The sequence below is a fragment of the Cryptomeria japonica genome, chromosome 4, assembly GCF_030272615.1.
Source record: "Cryptomeria japonica chromosome 4, Sugi_1.0, whole genome shotgun sequence".
Lineage (NCBI taxonomy): Eukaryota > Viridiplantae > Streptophyta > Pinopsida > Cupressales > Cupressaceae > Cryptomeria > Cryptomeria japonica.
This window is the reverse complement of record NC_081408.1, coordinates 469,912,686-469,924,898: the sequence shown is the minus strand read 5'-3', so window position 1 is coordinate 469,924,898 and position 12,213 is coordinate 469,912,686. Positions and strand designations below refer to the sequence as shown.

The following is a 12,213-nucleotide window of genomic DNA, read 5'->3' as shown; positions in this document are numbered from 1 at the left end:
AGTTGAAATGTACTTATTTAAACACCCAACATCAAAGTTTTCTTTTACTTTTAATACATAATTGTACAGCCCCACATTCAAAATTTATATTTTGAAGCTACAATGTTTCTACCACATTTCTCAATTCTACAATTCACAAACTCAAAGATGTTAATATTTTTCTATGTAAATAGTTAAAATACCTTCTTTTAAACCATTAAACTGCATTTATGTACTTATATATGGAATCAAAATTCTATGACAAAATCTTTCAAAGTCCACTTTTATATATGTATAGAAATAAAATACTATTTTTTTTTAACATATTTAATATTATCCTGTTTCTGAACCCTTACTTTAAATATATATTGAAGATCCTGCTACTAAACTTGGTTCCCTTCTTACAGGTTCAGTATCTTTGAAGGGAAAGGGGAACATAATTGACTTATGAATGAGCTTGCTTAATTTCAAGCTCTACACCTTGTCAGACGTGCAAAGGCAGCCATTTAAAGTAGAGTTGAAAAATAGAGCGATTCAGCAAGAAGGTTGAGCTTGAAAATTAATTGTCCAGTAAAATCAAATTATAATTGGGAATTGTGATAGGCTTTGCCATTGGCTTTTCCATTTTCTTGATTGGCATAGGCATCACCGTCCTCATCATCAATCAGATCAGAGTCTGTGACATACTTCTTCCACAACCAATGTAGTCTCCATAATTTCTCTATCATTTCTTCAATTGGCACATTCTTTGTCTTCGGAAGGAGAAACAGGACGAATGTGGACATGATTAAAACCCAACTACCAAAAAAAACAAGAAAATCCCGCATTTGAAATGGAAAAGCATTGACAGGAATGCCTGTGCAATGACGAATGTGAAGAGAAGGTTGACACACACGGTGACACTTTGTCCAGCAAATCTGGTTTCTAGTGGAAATGTTTCACTGGGAATGAGCCATCCAAGAGGCCCCATGACCATGCAAAGGCTGAGACAAATGTGCATACCATAAGCACTATCATAATTGCTATGATCATGTTAATCTCTTCTTCCTCCTTCATACCTTTTGCCAAAAAAATTGCAATGATCACCTGCAATTCCAAAACAAAATCGTTATAATTTGTGACAAAAATATTGAAAAGAATGGCTACATCTGATTACATTTAGAGTAGAAAAACTGATGGCTACAAAGATTTACATGTGAAACAAACATTTGCACTCTGACTTCGAGCAGAATCACTCTTCGCCCAACTTTATCAACTGAATAGATTGAAACTGTAGTGGACAAAACATTTACAACACCAGTAATAACTGAAGAGTAGAGGGAGGCATCATTTTTGAGCCCCAAAGTCTGAAACAGTACAAGAGCATAAAACATGATGGCATTGATATCGGTGAACTGTTGAAGGAATTGCAGGCACATTGTTATGATTAGTTGAGGCCTATTTCTGCACTTTAGAAGATTTCAGAATGGATGTTTAACTGATGCGGCTATTCTGTTGGCCTCTACTATTTCGTCGAATTTTGGGTCCACATTGTTGGTTCCAAGAATTATTCTGAGTACAACTTTACCCTCTTCCAGTAGTCCCCTTTCAATCAAGCTGTTGGGAGTTTCTACTATAAATATGGAACCTACAGTAAGAAGAAGAGCAGGAATTCCAGCTAGACCCAGTGAAAGCCTCCATCCCCAAAGCGTGATTTTCTCTGTTCTGTAGTTTACCAAGTTAGGAAAAAGAATACCTATGGTAACATTCAACTGGAAGAGAATATTAAGGTCGGTGCTATTTCTGAGAGGAAAAGAGGAACCGCCTGCATCATGAAATTTATACGCCCGTCAATTTATCTCAATTTAGTGCATATTTTCAGGCAAACAATAAAAAAATGATGGGGTAAATCAGGCTCTGCAATTATCCACCCATCAATTTATTTTAATTTTCAGGCAAATAACAGAGTAAATTAGGCTCTGAAATTAATTCTATAATATTCAAAAAGGGCTCCGAAATAAATTCTGTAACATTCAAAAAGGGCAATATTTGAAGAAAAAATGTAAAAAAGATTTCATTCGAAAAGGAATATGAAGATATATAGTCGAAAACTAGACGAAAAAAGTAAATTAATTTGCTAATTTAGATTTAGAAAGACTTGCCCGCCGCAGAACAGAACAAAAACAACCAGAATATAAAGATATCCTGAAAAATACAAAGGGTTTCAGAAATAGAAAGTAAACGTAACTGAAAGTTTTCTCCAACATGAGTCAAATTTGTAACGAACAAACTTAAATCTATAGAGAAGTTAAAAGAAACACAACAATAAAATTAGGAATCTCAAGAACACTAAAAAGACGCAAAACAAACTTCACAGCTAAATCAGAAAAAGAAAAGCCCATCGGCACCGAACATAGGCAAATTTCTTTCTAATTCTGTAAAATTGACATGTACTTTGAAAGCCAAATTTAAAAATTTTCCATCGTGAACAAAAGTATCTACCTGGTTAGCAAATCCAACTCCGCATCCCAGCATAATTCTGCCAATGATAAGCATGGCGAGATCTTGAGCTGCCACGTTCAGCACTACTCCAATCAGGGAAAATATACCTGCAATAAGCATTGTCGGCTTCCGACCCCATACTCTGGTCGTATACGATGCACAGAATGTCGCTATCAGACTGGCCAGATACAGAGACGAAGTAAATAGCTGAAGCCCCTGATTGTCATATTTACAGTAAGCATTATTGTATTGGATCTCATTCTTTTTCCGATACACAACAGGGAAAAAATTCTCCAGGAAATCGTTCATAGACGTCACTCCGCCTACAAATCAAACAACAATAGTCAGTCTCCTCACTCAAAGCCATAGCCAATATTTCCGTCAGATCACCAGAAGTCAGGGTTCAAACTCAAAAAAACAAAATATTAACAGATTTTCTTCCATTGTATAGAAAATCATACAAAAAATACTAAATTTTTCACAGATAACTTTAAAGATTTCTCAAAGGACCGAAGCTTACCTAAAATTCCAACATCGTAGCCAAACATGAGGCCTCCACTTGCTGCCATGATACATGTTATGATCACATAAGGCGTTATCCGCACCTCGAGCTCCACTCCTCTAGGAGCCACAAACCCTGCTACAGGCATCCTCCTTTTCTGGATCTTTCCAATTGACAAGCACAACCTCCACACACTAAAACTTCAGAGACTGCAAATTCACTACAAAATCTTCACAAGTCCACCAAGGACCTCAAAATTCTTGAAACGACTGAAAAGCAAATTCTTCCGAATTGTTTTCCACTCCAATGAAATGAAAAGCTCTTGTATCCTCTTGGAGAATAACAACACAAAAAGTGAATCCTATATATCTTTAAGAAATCTATATATAGAACGTTTATTTAAAAAATATATATATTTTCATTTTAATATTTTTAAAGTTTTATTTAATTATTTGTCATTTGATATTTGTTATTATTTTTTAATTTATTTTTAAAGCTTTTTATACTATTATTAATTTTGTTTTTATTTGTTCATATATATGAAATTATAAATTAATGTGTTTATATATATAGTGAGTATAATGGGAAAATAATTACAGTATGATCTTAAGCCATTACAGTTTTTGTCAATCTATGCCAAAGAGGCAGCAAGATACTTATCAGACTATTAGAGTATTAAAGTACAAAAAAGTCATATACATCAACCCTTATACAAAAGGATTATATACATCGACCCATATACAAAATGAACCATATACATATGTGTTCCATATACAACCTGATGATTCATATACAAAACATTGGGACTAATTGTAAATATCGAGATCCATATATTGTATGTTTTGTGCAGCTACTAACAAAATCTATAGCATTGACTCTTGTTAACATCATCTTTCTCCTCAATCCACGTTGTCCAGCCTAGGGGCCCTTCCATCCATATGATGTGCATGTTCTATTGCACCGTTCCAATTGCATCTACCTAATAAGCCTATTGGTGACTTTCCACTCTCTTAGCTTCATTAAGTTCATTCACAAAGGCCAACAATGCATTTACAAATGGTGATCTCTCAATCTTGAATTTGGTCCACATGTACCCATGAGACAATTCTAATAAGTTGATTCTAGCTGTGCAATCCTTAATAAATCTTTCAATTTTCTTCTTTCCTAACCTCATGACAATGGTAACCTACAATTCAACATTGCAAGCAATGAGTCTTCTTAAAGACTCACTAAGTAGCCTACCCTTACCTTTAAATTTCTCTTCATTCCTAATGGACCCAATAATCCAAATTATTTTGCATGATAAGAGAGACCAAAATAGATTGCTATCCTTTTTAATGCCATTAATGAATCCAAAAACAACATCATGATAAGAGAATCTATCAGAGAATTTAATTCCAAAATTGTTCCATATTTATTTAGCCACAATACAATCAAAGAAAATATGCATAGTAGATTCAACAACTCTACAAATACTACAACCATCAGTATCATGTTGTTTATTTTTAATAAGTATTCTATGAAGATTAAACAACCACTTAAAACCTTTATTTTTGGGCATGATATTACTACCCTGCAGAAAGGTGAAAACTTTCTACCAATCGTCATTACTATAGTTCAAATTCCACACAAAGTTAACATGAGCAATCAAATCAACATTACAACATAGAGCATCATAAATCACTTTGGCTTTGGTGTTCTTCAGAAAAGCACCATCCACCCATGTGAACAATCTGAACCTATCTTCCTCCACAGAACACCACTTGGGAAGCTGTAAAATAAGACAAACATCTCTCAAAATAGAGTATGTTCTCTAGTTGGAGGGAGGCAAATGGTATTTTTGGTTGAGAACATTCTAAGAAATTAATTAACCTTTAATAATAATATCATTGAAATGGAAAATTTATTAAGATTCCAATTCTTAGCAGAGCATCCTTGGATAAGAGCAACAGGCCTACCTTTGTGGGATAGGTTCCACCAAATGGACCTCTCATTGCATAAGGTATTATTATCACTAAAGATTCTATTATGAGATATCATGCTTCTAATACACTCTCATGCCTTCCATATCATCTTGAAAACATTAGAGCTAGTCAGGGAGACAAGAAAACTACTAGCAATGAGGTCACTAAAGGGGAGAAAATTCTAGGTCTTGGCCTTTTTAGGAACATCAAGCCTGATGTTATTTATAATTAGGACCTTCCATGGTTAATTACCCTCCAAAGAATGAAATATCACTTTGGTAGCTAAGGCAATCTCTTTCATCTTAAGATATTTGAGACCTAATGATGGGATTCACCTAGTTTGCTCAATAATTCACCTAGCTAGTGTTGCTCAATTGCAACAACTCACCAGGCCTAGTAGCTCTCTAGACCTCCAAGTCCTTCTTATTCTCTTCCAGAGCTTTATTCTTGACCATTTCAAGGTGTTTGCTTTAAGTGTTTTGATTAGGAACCCTACCAATTCACAGTGCTTCACATGTGCTCAATTATGGCTTCTTGGCTTCAAGTTATCAAATTGACCTCCTATTGTCATGAGATGATGCAGAGGTGTGGAGGTGTCTTCTAACATGATTTGAATGAATTTAGGGTCCATTTGAGATTTACAAACATTAGGTTTCTTACTGATTTCAAAATCTTGCCTAGAAAAGGGCTACAAGGAAAGAGCCCTAATTAGGCCTCCTAAAACCGGTTTTGTAGGGCTTGAGTGAAAATGGTCCAAAAGAGCCTCTAAAAATATTGGATTTCCTTCAATTATTCACCTAACCTCAAAATATTTTTGTGGTTTTGACTTATTGTTCCACCATTCAATGTGCTAACCCCAAAGTGAGGGTTTTGAAGGGTTTTCTAGGCCTCTGGCTGGCAGTGAATGGTCATGTTGGGGTTTGAGCCTTAAATGAAATTTTCAAGGATCCTCCTTGTATTGGAAACTTTGTCCCAACTCCTTGGACCCCTTCAAAAACTTATAAAGTGATTTGGCATCCACCTCTACACTTGGGACTTCATTTTCACCTTATTTCCTCTAGCCGGGTTGCTCCTGGACAAGGTGACTGTCATATCAAATCTCTTCTCCAAAAATTGCACCTGCATATGTACACTATACAGATGGTTTCCCTCCATTTACCAACAATCTGTGATGGTAGCACGTGTGGAACTCAAGGGGCAACCATATTTACAAGAAAACTACTATATACAAGCCAAAACTAGCTATTTGCAAACTAAAGCAAGAAAACACTAATGAATAGTATCTACAAGGCTCTGAATTGAACCAACAACACAATAACACACAAGAGTAACTCAATCCATTTCTAGATCAATGGATTCAATCCATATTCAGTTACAAAATGAGTAAAATCAAGCCAAAATGCTGCCAACTAGTCTGAAATGAGAAGTTTCAGATTGTTGATCTTGCAAAACACATTCACCATTCTTGGTAACCATGCAAGAGAGGTTGAGAAGCAGGAAGAAAAATGGGAGGAGTAGGAGCTCAAATTTCAAATTTCCAGCAAGGCGGGAACCCTGGTTCCAATGGTGAGAGTGGCCAGATCAATGGTGCTGGTCCTATTGATGATAAGGACAAGCCCCCAGACTTCCTAGTTCCTGTTGCTAACTCATAGTCCGATGGTACTCTGTTTGTCATGACAGCGGATTCTTCTGGGCATCTAGGGGAAGGGTCCAAAGGGGGGCCCATGCCACTACTTGACCCCGTGGATAGCGGGAGGGAGGGAAAAAAATGGTCTTCCCTTTTTGGATCTAGACCAACTGGTAAATCCTCCCTTCCTCCTATTAAGAACATTTCTGACCCTTTTGGTGGTAAGTTTGCTATCTCCATCCCTGACCAGGTTCTGGACCATAATATCAACAGTATGTCGAACTCCTTGGTAGGGAAATTTATGGGTCCGCATCCAAACATTGAAGTTGTTAGGGCCTTTGTTAAACGAAAATGGGCCCTTAAAGGAAACATTGAGGTCTTGGCACTACCCAAAGGTCTTCTGTCTTTCTCTTTTTGGTGTGAAGAAGATAAGGTTAAGATCTTGTGCGGGAGTCCCTGGATGGTGGGAAAGACAACCCTGGCTCTAAGAAAATGGCATCCGAAATTAAACGTGAATGATTCTCTTCTAGCACAGGTTCCAGTTTGGATAAAGCTCCCAGGATTGCCTCTTGAGTATTGGGCAGAAAGCATCTTCTCTAGAATAGCAAGTTCTTTTGGTGAGCTACTCTCTATAGACCTAGTTACTGCTTCAAAAAGAAGATTAACCCATGCAAGGTTCTGTGTTGGAGTAGCCCCTGAGGCAAATATGCTGGAATAGATTGACTTGGTTTCAAAACTGGGAACCTGGAAGCAACATATAGAATATGAAACTATTCCTTTTGCATGTTTCCATTGTAAAAAGGTAGGTCATTAGGCAAAATCTTGCCCAAAAAAGAAAAAGGCAGAGCCTAAACAGTTAAAACCTCAAATTGAAAGCTAGAATATGCCAGAGAAATGGGTGTGGCAAGTTAAAAACACAGAAAATAAGGAAAAAAATTCCAATCGCTTTTCTCCTTTGGGGGAATAGCAGGAAGCCTCAAACTCTATCTATAGTCCCACTATACAGGAAGTAGATAGAAATGAAACAACCAAAGCCAGTCCCATAAGAACAACTCAGAAAAGGATTTGAATGATCAGAATGATCCTCCAAAAGCAAAAGATGAAGTGGTTGATGACACATATGAAAACAAGGCAGTGGAAGCTAGAGACTATCAACCTGAGGAAGGTGAGATCCCAGATCAACAAGTTGAAAGGACGGACTCTTCTATAGCCATACCTAGTTTTGAAATTCAAGAAGCCCAAAAGTGTGCAATTTTGGGATTGAGTCTTTCAAAGTCGGATCAGAACTCAAGAACAACAAACATTATATCAATTGAGTCCAGAACTCCTAAATGGGGTAATGAAGATGAAATTTCCAAAATCCTCATCAATCTGGAAGCGGCTCCTGTGTCAGAAATGAAATGGAAGTAGCCTAAACACAGGAGTAAGAAAGCAGCAACACCCTCGATATCCCTGATTAGGAAATCTAGTAGAATAGCTCAAGTTGATGTGGGATATGTCTTCTCTTCCCTAGGACGACCCTCTAACCACAAAGTTAGAGATATGGAGGCCAGCAAGAACATAGCAGATGGAACTCAAAAAACTCTCAAGGAGCTGGGAATTGGTAAGTAGCTATGAAGATAATTTCTTGGAACATAAGGGGTCTAAACAATCCCCATAAATATGATATTATTAGGAATATGATAAGAGATAGCAATCCTGACATTTTTCTTATTCAAGAAACCAAAATGAGTAGAGAAAAAGTTGAATCTTTGAAGTTCTTCAAAAATGGTAATATTAGTGGGGGAAGTTTTGAGGGTGCTTCTAGAGGCATTGCAACCATTTGGAATCTTAACACTGTTAAAGGCCAGGTCATTATTCAAGAAAGTAATTTTTCTTGTATTAAATTTGAGCATCTTAAAGATGGTTCTTCATGGGTTCTCACAAACATTTATGCTCCTAATACCTTAAAGGCTAGAAACTCTTTTTGGAAAAGGATTAGACAGGCTAGGGAAAGCTTCAAAAATCTTAGTTGGATGGTTATGGGGGATTTCAATACGCCTTTGAAAGAGGAGGAAAAGTTTGGAGGTAGTCCTCCTTAGCTGGAAAGTAGGATGGCCCTCATAGATTTTATTTATTCCCAAGTTCTTAATGATTTGGAGATACAGGGTTGTAATTTCACTTGGACAAATAGAAGAAATGGTAATGACCTTATTCAAGTGCGCCTTGACCGAACTCTTATTTCTGATGATTGGTACAGTCAGTATTTCTTTTCTTTGTTTGCACATATCCGGGTTGGTTCCGATCACTTTCCAATCACCTTCAATGCTGATCTGATCAATAGAAGGAAAAACTATCCCTTTAGATTTGAAAAAATGTGGACCCTTCACCCCAACATTAAAAAATATATTCAAAAATGGTGCAGTATCCAAGTTGAGGGAACGACAATGTTTAAAGTGGTTAAGAAGCTCAAAAGTGTGAAGGACAACATTTGAATATGGAATAAGAACAACTTTGGGAATATATTTGAGGCCAAGAGTAAAATTCAGGAAAACCTTAAAGAAATACAGGACCAGATCTAGAAGGATTGTTTCAGCACTGTTTCTATTGCTGAGGAGAATGAGATTCTTAAGAAATACCATGACATTATTGCTAAAGAGGAAATGTTCTGGAAGCAGAGATCGAGATGCATTTGGCTCAAGGAAGGGGACAGGAATACAAGATTCTTCCATATGTCAACCATCAAACATAAAGCAGCCAACAGGATGAACAAGTTAGTTGTGGACAGTGGGGAGCTGGTCAAGGAAGAGGAAATAAGGAATGAAGCTAAGAGGTATTTCTCGGACCTCCTAATGAGGGATCAAAGTCTGGATGGTGAAGCTCAGTCCTCTTTTCTTCAGAACATTCCTCGTCTCATTGATGCCCAAAATAATGTCTTTCTCTCTTCCATTCCTTCCATCTTAGAAATTAAAAATGCTGCTTTCTCCTTTGATGGAAATAAAGCTCCTGGTCTTGATGGTTTCCTAATGCTCTTTTTTCAAGAATTTTGGGACATTATCGGGACTGATGTTGCCAATGGGGTTAAGGAATTCTTTGGGGCTAGAAAACTCTTGAAGGAAATCAATTGTACTTTTATTGCTCTCATCCCCAAGATTCAAGGTGTTGATTCTTTGGACAAGTTCAGACCTATTAGCCTCTGCAACTCCTTTTACAAGATCATATCTAAGGTCCTGAATTCTAGACTCTTGTCTATTCTCCCAACTTTAATTAAACACCAGCAGAACGGGTTTGTTCCTGGAAGACAAATTCTCGATTCCATTATTACTATTCATGAGAATATTCACTCTCTTGTTAAAGCGAAGAAGCAGGGTCTCATCCTTAAGCTTGACCTCTCCAAAGCCTATGATAGGGTTGACTGGTCTCTTCTTCAGAAAGTTCTCACTTCCTTTGGGTTTGCCCCAAGAGTTGTGGATCTTTTCTCCCAACTTACCACTACTGTGTCCTTTGTTGTTCTTGTCAATGGTTCTCCTTCAACTTTTTTCCAAGCTTCGAGAGGTCTTAGGCAAGTAGATCCTATCTCCCCCATCCTTTTCATTATTATGGCAGAATGCTTTGGTCAAACCATGGAAAACTTGGTGCAGAAAGGATCCTTTAAGGGCCTCCAACCTTCTTCTACTGACCTTATTTGTTCACACCAACAGTTTGTTGATGATACAATAATTATGGGGGAATCAAGCATCTCAAAAGCTAAAGTTCTAAAGAGTACCTTGTGTAAATATGCTTCTGCTACGGGGCAGCTTATTAACTGGGCCAAAAGTGATGTCTTTTTCATTAATACCCTGGAGAGAAGACAACAAAGGATCAACAGAATTCTAGAGTGTAAGATTGCTGACCTTCCTGCTACCTACCTTGGTCTCCCCATGGGGATTGCCCCTCCTGACTCCTATTGGAGTTTGCTGGTTGATAAATTTCACAAAAAACTTGCAGGTTGGAAAGGGGCTCTTTTAAGTCAAGCTGGTAAGCTCCTTCTCCTTAAGGCTACTCTTCAAAGTATCCCCATTTATGCTCTTAGCCTATTCAGAATTCCAGTCAAGTACCTTGAAGCTATTAAGAAAATTCAAAGAAGATTCCTATGGTCTAGGGTTGAGGAAAAGCAAAGAATGTCCTTGGTGGCATGGGATCAGGTTTGCAAGCCAAAAAGCAAAGGTGGTCTAGGGCTCAGGAGGATTCGCACTTAAAATGAAGCTCTCTTGTCTAAACAAGCTTGGAGATGGTTTCACTCTGATTCTGAATGGTGCAAAATTTGGAGAAGTAAGTATTCTCTTTTGTCCTCTTCTCTTTCTTCTTTTCTTAATTCGGATCTCAGCATAAATGGATCCCATATCTAGAACCATGTTTCTAAATGTAAAGATGTGATTGCTAAAGGTGTGACATGGAAACTTGGAAATGGTAGAAAAGTTAGATTCTAGGAGGATCCTTGGCTTTTTGACAAACCCCTTATGGATTTCTATGAGTGGGCTTCCCATGCCCCCTCCTGTATTGGCTCTTTTGGTACCTTAGTGGCAGATTACTAGGATGGGAACAACTGGAAGAACATTGATAGTATTCATCCCAGTCTCTCTAAGCTCAAAACCCAATTGTTTTCTTTTTGGCTGAATAAGGAAGAGGATTCCCTGATCTGGAAATATAACCCCAAAGGTATTTTTATTGTGTCTTTGATGTATTGTATCCTTTCCCCCTCCCCTCCTATGAATCCCTTCTAGTCTAAAGCTTGGTTAAAAGGTCTCACTCCCAAAATCAATTTGTTCTTCTGGACTATTCTCCAAAATAAGATCCTTACTGTTGACAACCTTAAATGCAGAGGTTTTTCCCTTCCAAACAGGTGTGTGCTATGCTTTCAAGAGGAAGAGTTAGTGGACCATCTTGCCCTCCACTATTCTTTCTCAACCTCTATTTGGGAAAGCTTCCTCAAGAGCTTTAGTCTAGCTTGGGTGTTTCCCAGTAACATTAGAGATTTGTTCTCTTCCTGGAAAATTCATTGGACCAACTCTTTTCTGAGATGTATGTGGCAGCTCTCTCTTCCACACATTTTGTGGGGTCTTTGGAAGGAAAGAAACAACCGAATATTCAGGGATGTGTCCCTAAATCAAGACATTTTTTTTCAGAAAATTCAAAGGGCTATTCAGGAAAACATGGGAACCATGGAGGTCTCTTGTTACTCTAATAACTCCTTGGAGTCAAACATCTTAAGAGCTTGGAATATGAAGATCACTGATGGTCATAATCTCAGCTGCAATAAAAGGCTTGAAGTTAAATGGAAAACCCCTCCCAAAGGATGGCTTAAAATCAATTTTGATGGAGCAGCCAAAGGAAACCCAGGTCCCTCAGGCTGTGGAGCTATTCTCAGAGACTACAGAGGCATTTGCAAAGGTATGATTGCTGTCCCTATTGGCACTCAAACCAATCATAAAGCAGAAGCTATGGCAGCCCTTCAAGGTATTATTCTAGCCAAGAAATGGAACTGTCCCTATCTTTGGATAGAAGGGGACTCCAATAATATAATTAAGTATCTCAATGGGACCTCAAAGCCCTCTTGATCGATTCACAATATAATTTTTTCTGCTATTGAAATCATTAGAACCTTCAAAAAATGCCACATATCCCATATCTATCGGGAGGCC

At 37.6% G+C, this 12,213-nt stretch overlaps 1 pseudogene; it reads right to left on the bottom strand.

Moving 5' to 3' along the window:
- Positions 1-266: 266 nt before the first annotated feature.
- LOC131066913 (sugar transport protein MST4-like) lies at positions 267-3,274 on the bottom strand (annotated as a pseudogene).
- Positions 3,275-12,213: the final 8,939 nt, after the last annotated feature.